General features: G+C 39.1%; 1 protein-coding gene across 4 annotated transcripts in view; it reads right to left on the bottom strand.

Annotated features, from left to right (window-relative positions):
- The window catches only part of ATOSA (atos homolog A), a 126,455-nt gene extending 111,161 nt beyond the window's left edge, over positions 1-15,294 (bottom strand). For 2 of the 4 annotated variants that reach the window (XM_069483661.1, XM_069483692.1), the window contains exon 1: positions 15,204-15,294. The gene's annotated coding sequence lies outside the window, so the exon portion shown is untranslated. The remainder of the gene's footprint in view (positions 1-15,203) is intronic. The other 2 variants (XM_069483631.1, XM_069483621.1) reach the window with 2 other exon arrangements.
- Positions 15,295-17,546: the final 2,252 nt, after the last annotated feature.

Raw genomic sequence — 17,546 nt, 5'->3', positions numbered from 1 at the left:
TTAAAAAAAAAAAAAAAAGGAATACGCAAAAACCTGAATACACTGATCATCACCTAAGAAATTCAAGTGAGTCAAAGATTTACTCCAAAAAAAGATATCAGGACCAGAAGAGTTTGAGAAAGTTCTACCAAACCAAAGAACAGATAATTCCTTTGTTATATAAGCTGTACAGAGCAAAGAAAAAGGGTAAAAATCTTCCCATTTCATTCTGAGCCCAATGTGATCCTGATAAAACAAAATGAGAAGTACTCCTCCATCCCTCCCCCTCAAAAAACCACAAAAACCAAATCTCACTTATGAACATAGAAACAGAAATCCCAAATACAATATTAGCACAGACTCTAGCAATGTATTAAAGGAATATTAGAATATGACCAAAAGCGTTTGTCCAAGGAATATAGGACTTCAACACTAGGAAGTCCATTAATACAAATCACCATACTCTCTGATTAAAGGAAATAGAAGCCAAATGATCATCTTATGCTGAAATATGTACTTGACAAAATTTAATATCCATTCCTATTAAAATGTTTTGAGAACTAAGAGAGGAATTCTTATAGAGCATTTAACAAGCATTATAGCAAGGATGATTCCTAATAGTGAAACATTCAAGGAAAGCAGTCCTTTGAAAAAACAAGAATACCTACTTCTACCACTACCATTCACGATTATATTTGAAGTTTTAGTCAATATGTTAAAACGTGAAAAGAGACATAAAATACAAGTGAATGGAAATGTTGAGACAAAAACTATTTCACAGGATATAGTTAAACTAATAGCATTCATTACTATGGTTGAATATATGATCAACATTTTAAAAATCAATAGCTTCAAGTACACTAACACCAGGCAGAAAATGTTAAGGGAAAGGCATCCATTCACAATAGCAAAACCATACCATCACTTAGAAATAAATCTAATAAAAAATGTTAAAGACTTATATGAAAAAAGCCCACAATGACATAAAAGATATAAATAAATGGAGAGACAGACCATGTTCCTGGATAGAAAGTCAATGTTTTGAAGGCAAGATTTCTCAGTCTATAAATTCAATGCAATCTCAGTCAAAATCACCAAAAGATTTTTTAGTGGAATTTAATGACTTGATTACACTTAGCACAGTGAGATACCTACTCTAAGAGGGGCACATGGAAACTAATACCAACTAATGGAATAGCCTCTTCACGCCTTGCTTCTCATGCTTACATAGAAAACTACACTAGTTTGCTGGAATGGCAGATAAGAGCGCCTGCACTATTAAAATTGTTCTCTTCTCTCACACGTAACTCTCTGCTCTCTTGTGTTCGATAGGATAAGCTAGTCCTCTAAATTATGTAGACTATATGATGTGACTGTTTTGCATTTTGATACATGTCCTTCAAATATACAACATAAAATTTTGCAACTTTTCATGTCAGTCTCTTTGTGTGGTCCACTGAAACCTGCGGCTGAGTATATTTTAATATATGATTGCTTAGAATTAAAGCAGATAATTACCATTTCTCCTTTGAGACTCAAAAACTAATGGAAATGTGAACTGGCATCTTTTATTTTCAGCTAGAAAATACAAAATACAAACAATGCCAAAGTAAAACATTGTGACACACATAGAACCCCACTGTTTTACAATAGAATTGTTGCCAAAATATTAGGAAAAAAATCCATTACACATGTTTTGAAAATCTAGTTTAAAAATATATTTTGTTGTACTAATTTCCCAGGAACAATCACCATATATTTCCCCTTTTAAATTTCATAATTTCTCTGATGGCTCTTCTACTGTTCTTTATTTCTTTTGCTATCACCTCTTTTCTGACTACATTTTTTAATTTTTATTTGTTGTCTCATCTAAAATGTCATCTGACTACCTTTTGATTCTTTTTTTTTTGAGACAGAGTCTCGCTCTGTCACCCCAGGTAGAATGCAGTGGCATCATCATAGCTCACTGCAACCTCAAACTCCTGGGTTCATGGGATCCTTGTACCTCAGCCTCCCCAAGTAGCTGGGTCTGCAAGCACGCACCACCATGCCTGGCTCATTTTTCTATTTTTTATAGAGCCAAGGTCTTGCTCAGGCTGGTCTCGAACTCCTGAGCTCAAGCAATTGTCCTGCCTCGGCCTCCCAAAGTGCTAGGATTACAAGCATGAGCCACCCTACCCAGCCAGACTACTTTTTAAACATTAATTTTTCTCCCAAATTTCTCAGTCTAAAGTATTTTCTGAACAAGTCCAGGCTTCAACTATTTCCCTCATGCTAATAAGCTTCCAAACCTACATTTCTAGCACCAACCATCCTTTCCTCTGACCTCCAGGTCACTCAGCTGTCTACATCCACCAGAAGACCCACAGATCCTTCTAATTCAATTTATTAAATCAACAACATTCTTATTTCCTGAAAGCTTCTACTTCTCTCCTGTCTTTTCTTTCCTTGAGAGTCATCACTAGCCTCCCTATTCATTCTTACTATTATCTATTGAGCACCTGCTATGCCCTACTCACTGTTGATATTCGGAACATTAGGGAACACAACAAATCCCTGTCCTCGTGGAGCTCACATGTGGATGGAGATAGACATAAATAAGTAATATGGTATATAAGAGGCGGGAAATAGAGCAGAGTAAGTGGGATTTGGAGGGAGGCTTTTCCAAATAGGGCTGTCAGGGTAGGCCTTACTCGGTGACATGAATGAGGTTAAGAAAGCAAAGACTTGGAGGAGCTAAGGGAGTTGGTGTCTGGCTATCTAGAGCAAGACTGTTCCAGGCCAAGGGAGCAGTCAATGCAAAGACTCAAGGCAGGAGCATTTCCTTGTATGCTTGAGAAGAGCAATTGTGGCTGGAATTCAGTGAATGGGGGTGTGGAGGTGGGAGACAGTAGAAAATGAGGTCAGAGAGGGAGGGAATGGAGGTCCAGATGACATGGGGCCTTAGGGACAGCTGTAAGGACTTTGGCCATTGCAGGGCTTTGAGCAGAGACATTATGTGATCTTACCTATGTTTTAAGAGTTCACTCTGACTGCTCTGTTGAAATTAGACCACACTGGGGCAAGGGTAGACACGTGGAGATATGTTAGTAGGTTATGACTGAAATCCCAGTAAGAGTTAGTGTGGCTTGGTCCACTACCCAAGCTAGGAACCTCGCTGAACTTTTCCAGTCATTCCTTTCTCCCACTTCCAGCCATTTCCTCACTAACCTCCAATACACACACCTGGATTCTATTTCCAAATACCAGCCACTGCCCTCTACCCCACTACCATAGCCTCCGTTCAGGCTTATCTGGCCCATTGAAATGGCCTCCTAACTAGCCAACCTGCCTCCAGCTAATCCTTTCTTCCAGTCTATTTTATCAGCCAGGGTATCCTAATTACAGGGGATTTTAACCTGGGATACATGCATAGAATTCACTGGGTCTGTGGCCTTGGTGAGAAAAGTTTACTTTTAATTTTCATTTACCTCTAACTCAAATTTAGCATTTCCTGAGCACCAAACTACAATATTAGCAGTAACTATTACCAATAGAAATTACAGATATTTTCATATCATAATTAAACATTTTTAATTTTCATTTACATCTAACTGAAATTTAGCGTTTCCTTTGATTATGAACATAAGCACCAAACTACAATATTAGCAGTAACTCTTACCAACAGAAATCACAGATATTTTCATATCATAATTAAAGTTCATACATATATCTCAAGACACCATTTATACCCATTACCACTTTGAAATTATGATAATATTAGACCTACTGCTAGACTTTTAAAATGTGCTTCACAATTAAGAAATATTTTGTATTTCAACACTATTGGATTCCTTTTAACTCCTATATGTTTTAATTTATACATTTAAAATTATCTTCTGAGGAATTCATGGGCTTTACCAACCCTGCCAAAGGGTTGTTCAAGGCCGGACAAGATTAAAATCCCTTGTTCTAATATCTAATCTATTCAGACTTGATTTTAGTACTTCCATAATTTAAAAATCCTTAGGTGGCTTGCCGGCATACAGAATAAAGACCCAAGTTCTAACAGCGCTAACAAGTTTCCCCAAATCCTCATTTGGCTAACTTTTCTGCTTCATTATAAGTCATTCCTCCTTTTTCCCATCCTGCATTCTGACTACCCCTAACCCTGCTGCTTTTTAGCACGTGGCCCTTTCATTCCTCTGAGCATGGTTTCTCATGTTCCCTTTTCCTGCAAAGCCTACCCAACCATGGAAAACTACTGCTCCATTCTTCAAGACTTATTCTCTTCCCATACTGGCTCCCCTTGGGCCTAATTAGCCTCTCCTTCATCCTTGCCCTCCAGCACATTACTCATGCCTTTTCTCACCCAAGAGCAGCCTGGGTTGACTCCCTTGCCTCCTCGGGAGAAGCTATCTTACACACTTGGAATCCTTAGGGGATGTTAACAGATGCTTCATAAATGGCTAGTTGAATTGAAATAAATTAATACCTTTTAAAATAATTTATCTGAGAATATGAATCACTTCTTTAATTCATAAGAATATGATGAAATATGCCTCAGAATTTTCCCCCAATCTTCTTTATAACCTTTAGGTTAAGAATATAAAATTACCTTTCCTTACAAATAACCATTTGTAAATCACAGACTAGAAGACATTTGTAGTGTATATATCTGACAAAGGAGTCAGAACCACCATTTAAAAAAATTCCTAAAAATTATTAAGAAAAAGACAACCAGGCCGGGCGTGGTGGCTCACGCCTATAATCCTAGCACTCTGGGAGGCCGAGGTGGGTGGATCGTTTGAGCTCAGGAGTTGGAGACCAGCCTGAGCAAGAGCAAGACCCCTTCTCTACTAAAAAAAAAAAAAAAAAAAAAAAATAGAAAGAAATTAGCTGGACAACTAAAAAAAAAATATATATATATATATATATATATATATGAAAATTAACTGGGCATGGTGGCACAAACCTGTAGTCCCAGCTACTCGGGAGGCTAAGGCGGTAGGATTGCTTGAGCCCAGGAGTTTGAGGTTGCTGTGAGCTAGTCTGATGCCACGGCACTCTAGCCCAGGCAACAGAGTGAGACTCTGTCTCAAAAAAAAAAAAAAAAAGAAAGAAAGAAAAGAAAAGAAAAAGAAAAAGACAACTAGGCCAATAAAAAATTGAGTAAAAGACTTGAATAGAAACTTGGAAGATATTCAAATGGACAGACAATATATAATAAAGCTCAATAGGGCTTTACAACTCATCAGGGAAATGATAATTAAAATCACAATAAGAAACCACCCCAGAAAGGCTAAAATTTAAAAGACTGACAATATGAAGTGTTCAAGGATGTAGAACATTGCTGGTGGGGTGTACAAAGTGATATATCTCTTTGGAAAACCTCTTGTTACTTTCTACTAGAGTTAACATGCATCTGCTTTATGATCAAGTAATTCCATCCTTTGTACCCCAAAGAAATGAGTACACATGTCCTCTCACTTGTACATTATATTCATAGCAGTTTTATTTGTAATATCCAGAAGATGAAACAACCCAAATGCTCAAATAGTGATACATTTACATAATGGAAAACTACACACCAATTAAAAAAAAAACAAAAACAAAAACCAGCTCCAGCAACAAGGTGGAGAAATCTCACAGATACTACAATGAGTGAAAGAAGCCAGACACAAACAAGTTCTAGTATAGGATTCTGTTTATATAAAGTTTAAGAATAAGCAAAACTAAAAGATATTTATAGAAGTCAGAATAGTGATTAACCTTTCAGGGAACAGACTGAAAAGTACACAAGAGAACCTCATGGGGTACAGAAAATGTTCTGTACTTTTATCTAGATGGTGGGTATCCAGATGTATACATAAGTAAAAATTCAAACTACATACTTAAGATTAGTGCATGTTATTCACTTTACTGTTTGTCTGTTATAACTCACTAAACTAAACAAATATACTTGGTCAAATCTGCAAAAGTGGTAGAGATTTTGGAAACTCAAGCCATGGTAAAACTTTGGAAAATGTTTTCAATATAGTACAAAGCAAACTGCCAGTTGACACAGTGGAAAGAATAAGAAAGTTATTCTTGGATGAGTAAAAAGGAGAATGAAAATAGAAGTATGTATTTTGAAAGTAGAAGCACTGCATAAACGCACAGTGTTAGCATGAGCCTGCCCCAGCCTTGGACCAATAAGAACCTGGGTTAAGCTACCAAAGTTCAGAAATCACAGAGCCCCATGATGATGCTAGCCTCCTAACCATCAGTACATGTTTTGTTTTTTACTGTCTGCCTCCTCTCCTCTTTGTGCCTTCACACTGGTAGCACTTGGGACTGAAGAACATTTTATTTCTGTTGCAGTCAGGCAGGAGATGGAAAGATGTCTTTGAAGGAGATCATTTGGCTAGGAAGAAAACGATTCACTGGGAGTGATCTCCAAGGTCCAGCACTCCCACATCCTTGTTGAGTGTATCTGGTCATCCTTGATGGGCTCTCCTCCTAGGCCAACCCCAAATCCCTTTAGTCCTATCTTATCCCTGCTACTGCCTTTTAAGGTCTTCATTGTTGCTCTAATACAGCCTCCTAAATAGTTGTCTTGCCTCAGAAGACCTCTGCACCCTCAAATTTCACTCTTCAACAGCCAGAGTAATTCGCCCAAAAGACCAGATCTGATCATGCCATTCCATTTGAGTGGTTGGTTCCCTTTGTCTTAGAACAAAATCCAAACTCTATGGTGGTAAGCAAGGCCTTTTATGATCTTTCCACACATATCACCCTCTCCAGCCTCATCTCCCCAGCAGGCATCCTGTGTAAGTCCTTAAAATGTGATATCAAGTGGGAATATGTGCAGGTTAGCCGGCAGAGGATCATTGTTCCCCAGAATTCTAGGGGTATCTTACTGTTGCCCCTTACTACCGCATTTGGATTTTGTATTTGTCAGAATCTGAAAGATACTAGTGGCATTAGCAGAAATTCAGCCTTTTGCCTTCTTGCCTTTGTCTCTTAGAATTGTCAACTCTAGAGTGAAGTTTCCAAACATGGAGATTAAACACTAGACATGTAGCATCCCAAAACATAGCTTCCTCTTCCTTAAAGCTAAGAATATGTACAGGTATGGCATTAACTACTTTATTCACAACATATAAATGCATTAGAATCTAAAGTTTAGATTCTTAACATGGAATTAATGGACAGATTGACCATCAGTGGAAGAATAAGGTAAATACTTTCCCTCTCTCTCTTTTTTTGAGACAAGGTCTCACTCTGTTGCCCAGGCTAGAATGCAGTGGAATCATTGTAACTCACTGCAACTTCAAACTCCTGGCCTCAAGAGATGCTCCTACCTCAGCCTCCCAAGTACCTGGGACTATAGGCATGCACCACTGTGCCCAGATAATTTTTAAATTTTTTTGTAGAGACAGAGTCTCGCTATCTTGCCCAGGCTGGTCTCAAACTCTTGGGCTCAAGTGAACCCCTTGCCTTGGCCTCCAAAACTGCTGGGATTACAGGTGTGAGCTACTGTGCCAGGCTTATTCTCTTTTCTATTAGTTTTACAGGGACAACTCTATGATCATCCTGGTGAGACCCTGAATGCCAAATTAAAATTTACTTAGAACCAAATTAAGTTATAAATCCCTCAGAAGGAATAGGGAAGCATGATAATATATATTACTGTCAGAAAGTAAAGTGCCCAAACCCAGGTATTGCTCACCCATCTGTAGGTTTGTAAGCTTGTAATATACAACCCATAGTGCAGCGGTTCAAAGCCAGTATGTAAGTATTGGCTTCAGGGAGTCTCTGCCCCTCCTCTTGCCTATAGAAATGCTGTAAGCTTATGTACTTTGAGGGAAAGAGAATCCATAGCTTTCAGATCCTAAACAGGATCCAAGACCTCTTCAAGAAAACAAAATAAAGCCTTATTGTGACTAGGGTTTTTTAATACCTAGAAGCAACTACCCTTCATATTTATCTAGAGCACACTCAAGGGAGTGCTATCTAGCAAAATTGAATGCTGCAGACCAAGATGCTTATAATTCCTGAATACAATTAAAGGTAATTAAGAAGTATGTTATTAAGTTGCTGCTTTCTTTTAATAGAGAGCAAGACAGATTTTTTTTTTAAACTCCCTTATGGAAGTAATCTGTAGTTCAGTTTTTGAATATATTTACCTCAACATATTTATTTAATAAAAGAAGACTTTAACAAATGGAAATATATACTTTGCTCTTGGTTAGAACATCTAATCAATCTATAGCCATACTACCCTGAATGTGCCTGATTTTGGAAGCTATGCAGGGTCAGGCCTAGTTAGTACTTGGATGAGAGAACATCTAATCACCAAAATGTCAGTTTTCTCTAACTTAACTTATAAATTTAACATGATCTCTTTAAAAATACCAACAAGTTTTGTTTTTTCTGGAGTCAGGAAGGTTGATACTAAAGTTCCTGTAGAGAAATAAACATACAAGAATAGGTAGAAAGTGTGAAAAGGAACATCAGTTGGGAGGGAAGAAGAGAAGGACTAGTCCTATCAAATGACTGAAACATACAACAAAGCCTCTATCCTTAAAACAAGGTGGTGCTGGCACAGGAATTAGACCAACCAATGGAATTGGATGGAAAAAGCACATATAGAAATATAGTATATGATAGAGGCGAATTCTCCAATCACTGGAGCAAAATAAAAAGAACTTTTGAGATCTAATAGAACTGGATAGCCATTTAGAAAAAGATAAATGAAATCCTTTCTTCACACTACACACAAACTTTAAATGGATAAGGAATCTAAATGTAAAAAAGTGAAGCTATGTTAACAGAAGAAAACGCGGGTGAATTTCTCTATAACATGGGTATAAGGAAAGGATTTTGAATTATGATTCAAATTTCAGATGCAATTAAGAAAACAATATACTTGACTATAAAAAAAACTTAAAATTGTGCATGAAGCACCTTAAGCAAATTTAATATACAAATGACAAATTGGGAGAGATTTTTCTGTAACATAGTACAGTAAAAGTCTAATATTCTTTTTTTTTTTTTATTTCAGCTTATCATCATGGGGGTACAAAAGTTCAGGCCACATACACTGCCCATGTCCCGCCCATCCCCCCGAGTCAGAACTTCAAGCGTGTCCATTCCCCAGACAGTGCGCGTTGCACTCATCATGTAGTTATACCCCCATCCCCTCCCCCCACCCCCATTCGCCCGAGTCAGAACATTCAAGCGTGACCATTCCCCAGACGGTGCGCAACGCATTCATCATGTAGTTATACACCCATCCCTCTCCCCACCCCCCACCTCAGTCTGATACCCAATTGGTGTTATTCCCAAATGTGCATTTAGGTGATGATCAGGGAAACCAATTTTCTGGTGAGTACATGTGGTGCTTGTTTTTCCATTCTTGGGATACTTCACTTAATAGAATGGGTTACAACTCTATCCAGGAGAACAAAAGGGACTCCATATCACTATTATTTCTTATAGCTGAGTAATACTCCGTGGTATACATATACTACAATTTACTAATCCACTCGTGAATTGATGGGCATTAAATATATAAAGAACTTTAAAAATAGAGAAGACCAAAAATCTTATAGAGAAGTAGGCAAAAGATATAAACTGATAATCACAAAAGATGGAAAAGGTGTTCAATTTAACTCATAATAAGCCATTCTTCTTTCAGGTATTTACCCAAGGGAAACAAAAATGTATGTCTATGCAAAGACTTGTACACGAATGCTCATAGTGATTTTATATGCAATAGCCCCAAACTAGAAACAGCCTAACTGTCCATTATCAAATAAGGAGATAAACAAAATGTGGTATAGCCAAAGAATGGAACACTACTCAGCAATCAAAAGGATCAGGCCACCAATACACATAACATGGATGAATCTCAAAATCACTATGCTGAAAGAAGCCAGACATAAAAGTATATACTGTATGACTTACATATAAGTTTAGAAAGTATAAACTAATCATAATTACAAAAAGCAGATTGGTGGTTACCTGGGCATGGGGGTAGAGGGAGGGATTGATTACAAAGGGCCACAAGAAGACTTTTGGGGATAAGGGTAATGTCCTATACTGATTATCTGCTGATCAAAATAATTTCATACTTTATACAGTTTATAAGATTTCAATTTTACTTCAATAGAGTTCACAAAAATGACCCTTTAAAGGTGTTTGCCTTCATTCATAATAAGCAAACTACAAATTAAACTACGTGAGATACTATTTCTCACTGTCAGAGTGACAAAACGATGCATTCTGTTGCAAGGCTGTGGAGAAACACAACCCACATGAAGGGAATTTGCTATAGCTAACAAAATTACCTACACGTTCAACCATCAACCAGCAATTTCACTTCTAGAAATCTAGTAAAGATATATCTTCAAGCATATGAAAATATATTAATATATGCACAAGGTATTCATTGCAGCATAGGAGACTGGTTGAATAAAATATTGTACAGACACACAATAGAATACTATGTAGCTGTGTTAAAAAAAAAAAAAAAAAGGAAATGTGCTATGAACTGATTTGGTGTGACTTCCAGGCTATATTACTAAGATAAAAAGAAAAATGCAAAAGAGTATCTATAGTATGCTACCTTTCTTATAGGAAAAAGGAAAGAAAACATACATAGATCCGTTATTTTTGACAAAAACAAAGACAGGACACAGACACCAGAAAATAAAGAAACTGGTTACCTACAATGGGTAAGAGAGAGGTCTGGGAATGACACTTCCATGAGTATACCTTTTTAAATAGTTTTTACTTTTAGAAGCATAATAACATTCTACATATTTAAATAATAAGACTAAGGCAAGATGGAGCAAAAAACTATAGTTGAATCTGAACAGAAACAAATGAACCCGTGAACCCAATTATTTTTCCAATGAGCAATTAAACCACAGTGAAAGGAGAAAAAGAACTAATCCAACCAATTTGTGAACATAGAACTTTGACTATAGTCTCAGTCTATGGAGAAAAGAACTACAAACAAATCTTTAGTTAGTAGATTAGCTTTCCATAATGGCATGGTTTTAGCAATTCTGAAATGATATGTATTGTACGATTGAGCAAATAAGTAAATGCAATGATATTGTTGGGAGCCAGGGTTTTCACTGGGGAAGAAGGGAGATACAAATATGAAGAGGGGGAAGGCAAAAAGAACCCTACAGGTCAGACTGGAATGGAATCATCAGTGGGAGTTCATATTCCCAAAAGAGCAGAAAAGTACTGACACCACAGTAGCAAGGAGCATGCCAGCACCTAGATCTTAGTTTCTCAATACTGTTCCCTCACTAAAATGGACCAGAGCTCCTTGAAATGGCTTATTCCAAAGCTAGATTCAGGAAGGTACAAGATGAGCTTAGAAATAAAATGTTCATCAGATCAGGCTGTCTTACAAGGAAACAAAAAGAGAAAATGTTCAAAAAAGTGATGAGGACATGTCAAAAGGAAATAAAAACCAGCTTGAAAGAGCCAAATCTGGGCAAGTTGAGCATTAAAATAAATAAGAACAATAAAGATTATAACCCACTAAATAAAAATAGAAATTTATATGTCCATACAGATAAGTAATAAATCAGCAATAAAAAAGGGAATGAAGTACAGACACATGCTACAACATAGATGAACAGTGAAAACATTATGCTAAGTTAAAGAAGCCAGTCACTAAAGATCTCATATCGTATGATTCCATTGATATGAAATGTCCAGAATAGGCAAATCTAGAGAAAAAGAAAGTAGATTAGTGATTCCTTAGGGCTGGGGAAATGAGCAATGACTGCTAAGGGGCACAGGGTTTTGAGGGGGTGATAAATGTTCTGAAATTGATTGTGGTGATGGCTACACAACTCTGACTATACTGAATGTATACTTTGAAAGGGGGAATGGCATGGTGCGTGAATCATATCAACAAAGCTTTAAACAAACAAATAGCAGAGAAGGGAAGACTCTTTCTTACAACAGAATGTCATTTTTTTTTAAAGAGTCAAGGTCTCACTATGTTGCCCAGGCTGGTCTCAAACTGCTGGGCCCAAGCAATCCTCCCACCTCAGCCTCCCAAGTAGCTGGGACTATAGGTGCACGTCACCACACCCAGTAACAGAATATCATTTGATACATGTAGATGCAGTGGTGGTATCATTAGAAAATTACCAATTCTATAACCATCATGGTAAAAAGATCAGTTTGAACAAGAATGGTTGCTAAATCTAGGGGAAAAAGTTTGAGGAAGAACACAATATTTGCATGATCTTATTGTTTTTCCACAGATTGTTTATTGGTCGCAAAGGGACAAGTAGTAAATATACGGTGAAAAACACAGACAGTGACTGGGCAATTAAAATTAGCATCATCCAGTAGACACAGACAGATATGTCTCCAGAAGTGATATTCTGAGGACACAAAATCATTTATGAAATAATCTAGCTGGGGATGCACATGAAATAAATCAATTCAAGAACATAAAATAAAATTCTTCAAAACTGTCAATGCCATGAAAGACAAGGAAAGACTATTTCACATTAAAGGAATGGTGGCTCATGCCTGTAATCCCAGCACTTGGGAGGCTGAAGTGGGAGGATCACATGAGGCCAGGAGTTTGAGACCAGTTTGGGTAACAAAGCAAGACCCCCATCTCTACAAAAAATAGAAATAAATAAAGGAGATGAAAGAGGCATGATTTAATCCTATGTTAGTGGGAGAAAAATGTGAATACTTGGACAATTGACAAAATTGGGATATAGACTGTAGGTTAGATAAAAATAATGAATCAATGTTAAATTTCTGGAATGTGTTAACTATATTGTGGTTATAAAGAAGAATGTCCTTGTTCTTAGGAAAATACACACTGAAGGAACATGATATTTGCCACCTATTCTCCAATAGTTCAGGAAAAAATAGTAAATAGTTGAGGGGTAGGAGAGGAGAGGAAGAAGAAAGGGAGAGAGACAGAATATTAAAGCAAAAGTTTAATAAAAGTATGTTTTTGTGAGAATGAGAAATTCTCATTAAAGACACAAAATGACATTGTTAAATTCAGTTGCCTTTCTACGTGAGCTCTTGAATACAACTTTGTTTTGGACAGCCAGGAACATCCTAGTCCCAAATCCACACAATCCCTATGTCACAGAAACTTTGTTACCAGTGGCTGAAACCACAGCAGGTTTAGGGATGTTTTCTGCAACTTCAGGAAAAGAGTGGAGTTACCCTGGGAAAAGTGCAGTGAATATTAAATTAGGACAGTAGTAAATAGGACAAAATGAAAAATGAACAAAATGAGGGAAAAAGGTTGAGCCAAGGCTCGGGTCAACCCTACTTTCAGCAGCTTGTGGGACTGTGGATTCTACAACCAGAAAGCTTCTCCTTTCCAGAACCATTTTCTCCTCTCACCCACACGTCCCCACCCTCTTCTCTCGTAGCAGAAAAAGCAGGAAAAGGAGGAAGAGCATTTTGCTTTAGGTTCCAAAAGAGAAATCAAGCACACGTTTGGAGCTAGCCCTGTGTCAAGGCTGCTTCCCAATTCCCACTCCCTATGCTAGGATTCCTAGGGAAACAAAATGCTCAATGGCATCTTTGTTATTAAACTGTAGGACCAGCTGGGCATGGTGGCTCATGCCTGTAATCCCGGCACTTTGGGAGGCTGAGGGAGGAGGATCACTTGAGGCCAGGAGTTCGAGACCAGCCTGGACAATATAGTGAAACCCCATCTCTACAAAAAATTTAAAAGAAAAATTAGCTGGGCATGGTAGCACACCTGTGATTCCAGCTACCTGGGAGGCTGAGGCAGGAGGATCACTTGAGCCCAGGCCTTTGAGGCTGCAGTGAGCTATGATCACACCACTGCACTCCAGCCTGGGGGACAGAGCAAGACTCTGTCTCCAAAAAAAATAAAATAAAATAAAATAAAATAAAAATAAATGTTAGGACACAAACTTTCTTGCTTGCATGATTTGTGAAGATGAGTTTGCTTATCAGAATGACTTTATAAAGGAGTTCAAGGTTTTGGAGGACTTTTTAAATCAAGGTATGGGTGCTAAATTAAGGCATTTCTTTTTGCCTTGTTTCTCAGCCTTTAAAGTGAGAATAGTTATATTTGTAACATCTACTTCACAAAAACGCTGGGACTGAAGAAATAGTTTTCTGTTAAATTGTGTTGGGAAAGAAATATCACAGCATCAGTTTAAAATTGTATAATTTTTTCTTGTTTCAGTTGATCTGAACAAATTCTCCTCAGAGCCTCCCATTGTAACCCTTAAGTCACTGATGACAATATTATCCAATTGTTCACAGATAGCTAATTGTTTTACTGACATATTGTGGGAGTCATCTCCCTTGCTCCCTGGTAGAATGAGCTTTCTGAGTTAACAGGCGATCACAAACCCAAATGGCTCCAGGGCCCAACCAGGGAACACAAGTCAGGGAAGGTGGCTGATGGGGAGGTGAAGGGTGACAGAGAGAGTGGTGAGCACTGCACCAGTGGCCAGCATGCCCTGTCTGAAAGCCTTATTTAAAAAAAAAAAAAAAAAAAGTTAACCCTGTGCAGACCAAATAAAACACATCCGGGAAAGTGGGTCAGTTTTGGCCCCTGTATATTAGAAGATGTCTAAATTCCTTCTCAGTTCCCAAATCCCATGATTGATTATTTTGAAGTTTTACATTTCTTTTCTTCTCTCTCTCTCTTTTTTTTTTTTTTTCCTTTATTCAACCCCTTGGTCAATTTGCAGAAGTTTTACATTTGCCATGGAAACTGCCCCGGAGCCTGTTTCCCAGTATTTATTAACCTGCACAGCTCTTGCTGGTCACCTATGATTGCAAAGTCATTGGCTTTAATGTAGCAAAGTGGTTACGACCAAATGAGAAGTTTACAAAAAATGTTTCTCCTATTTGCGGAACTTTTACCCCAAAGCTCTAATTCTGGAGCCTCTCTTAAAGGACCATGCTACTGGTTTAAAAACTACAAGTTGTGGATTATTTTTCACATTGACCTTTTAACATAAAATGCACACAAGTCCCTCTCAGGCTTCCCAGGGCTGCCCCCAACTTCCACTTCATCCCCCTTGAATACTCCAGATGACTCTCTCCCCTCCTCCTCCTCCAAAAGCTTTCAGCCTCTTTAACCTCTTCATCCCCCCACCGGGCAGCCCCCATCCCTTCTCATCTTTTGTGTCTTTACTCCCCAGACCCCTTTCCACCGTCCCCCCCGCCCACGCCTTTCTCCAGACACAGACCTACCAGGTCGTGTCCGCGCCAGCCTGGAGCTTTCCCCGCTACAGAGGGCGAGATGAGGATCCGAGAGCCCACGGACAGCGGCAGCGGCAGCAGGCAGGAGACCAGGTCGGGCCGCTTCTACGGTAAATAGAGCAAGGCGGAGGGCGGAGTCTGTGCGAGGGAGGAGCCCCGAGGGAAGTTAATTAGAGAGACTCGCACATCAGGGATCCCTGGCTTGTTGAGGGAGGGGGCCCTTGAACTGGCATAGCCTGGCTTACCCAAAATAGTTTTGCCCGATACTGCAGCCTGATTCCTCTCAGGATGTTTTTTTATTGTTATAATGATACTGACATTGAACCTAATACCTTGACATTTGTGTTGATGAATTGTTATCTGCCCCACAAGAACAAAGAACTGCAAATGTCTAGAGCTAGTGGGATGCTGATCCGCCCCCGCCGTGCTGTATTGCTGGCAGCTGATCCCCAGGAAAGGCGGCGTTAAGGGCAGATGTCCTGAAGTTCAGAGGCCCAGGGCTGAAGCACGAGAGTTAGCACCTGGAAGATTGTAGCTGGAACTAGTCAAGTTTCTGTTCCTGTTGTATGTGTATTTCTATGTTATTTTAGGTCCATGAAAGACAGGCCTGGTTTACTAGCTCCTTTGACTTTTTTTTTTTTTTTTAAGACAGAGTCTTGCTCTGTTGCCTGGGCTGGCGTATAGTGGTGTCATCACAGCTTACTGCAACCTCAAACTCATGGGCTTAAGGGATCCTCCTGTCTCAGCCTCCCAAGTAGATGGTTCTACAGGTGTGTGTGCCAGCACTCCCAGCTAATTTTTCTATTTTTTGTAGAGATGGGGTCTCTTGCTCAGGCTGATCTCAAATTCCTGGCCTCAAACAATCCTCCCACATTGGCCTCCCAAAGTACTAGGATTACAGGCATAAGCCACTGCGCCTGGCCTCTGATGCTTGTTACACTGCACTGCTCTGCTTCTCCTGGAATCCAGTCTCTCTCCTGGCTACAAGGCCTTCTCTGCTCTGCCTCTGCCAGCCTTATCCCTTGCTGTGTGACCCTCTTCCAACTATGCCCCTGCCACATTCTCTTCTCTCACTGTGTCATGTAGCTTAAATAAACGAAGAGAGTTCTGCCTCAGGGCCTTTGCACTGGCTACTTCTGCTATTGGAACATTCATCTCGCTGCCTTCCCCCTTATTTAAATATCAGGCTCCCTGTCATTCATTAGCTCATAGTGTCACAGTCTTTGTAAGATTTTCCCCTGACTCTCCCCTCTACCACAGTACACTGTTTTGTTTTCTTCATAGCTGTTAACACAACCCGAAGTTACTGAGTTTATTTACTGGGTCTCCATTACCTCCTCCCCACTAGACTGTAAATGCCACGAGGACAGAGTTGGGTCTGCATTGTTTGTGACAGTACCCCACTTCCAAAATCAACGCCTGAAACATAGTAGGTGTTCAGTGTATGTGTAGTGACCAAATAAATGGGACACCATTTACTCATTGACTAAATGTTCCTGCATACTTGGTGTGTGCCAGGCACTTCACAAGTGCTGGAGATACAACAGTAAACAAAACAGGCAAGGGCTTCCCCCAGGGAGGCTTCTGGTCTGAAAGAGAAGATGACCATTAGATTAATAATCAATTAATGGAAATTATGTCTTAAGAGACAACAAACGAGAAACCACTCATTTGCTCGCAGATTGCTATGAATGTATGTATCAAAAGTGTCGATGAGGGAGGTGAGCTCTCAGTCACAGAGCCCAGAATTCTTAGGAACTTCTGAGCCAAGTTTATGAATTGATAAAGGGATTTTATTTCTGGAAACTTGATCCCATGGAGCAAATGACCCATTTCTAGTTCTCAGACTCATTTTCTGCTGAGGAGTCTAATCAAGACTGCCCTGTGGCAGCAGCAAATGTGTCAGGCTCAGTGTGTTTCACTTGAGAATAACATTTGAATCCACATTTCAACATCCAAAGAATACAGATTCTGGGGATGTCCTAGGGTTCTGAGTGTATTCTTTGGAGCTTGTAAAAGAGATCTGGCAGGAGGCAGGGATTGCAATAGGCCAGTGGGGCTTCCTTTAAAGTTTCCGAGGAGGATTGAGACTAAGTCACTTCTCTCTAGAAGTCACACAACAATAATTTTGTTTCCCTCTAGTTTCCCTCAAGCCCCCAAATCTCTACTTGACTCATTTTTATTACTTGTCTTGCCCCTAAAGGCACTTGATTTTGCAAGCCCTGCTTCTGGGCATAGGGTTGAGCATCCTGAGAGTTTTAGGATTCTGAAATCCTTGGAAATTTTCCATTAAATAAATTATTATTCAGGTCCTGTATCTCCTGAGGGAA

The sequence above is a fragment of the Eulemur rufifrons genome, chromosome 2 (genome assembly GCF_041146395.1).
Source record: "Eulemur rufifrons isolate Redbay chromosome 2, OSU_ERuf_1, whole genome shotgun sequence".
NCBI lineage: Eukaryota > Metazoa > Chordata > Mammalia > Primates > Lemuridae > Eulemur > Eulemur rufifrons.
Note: the sequence above shows the minus strand (reverse complement) of the source record. Positions and strands in the feature narration are given on the sequence as shown.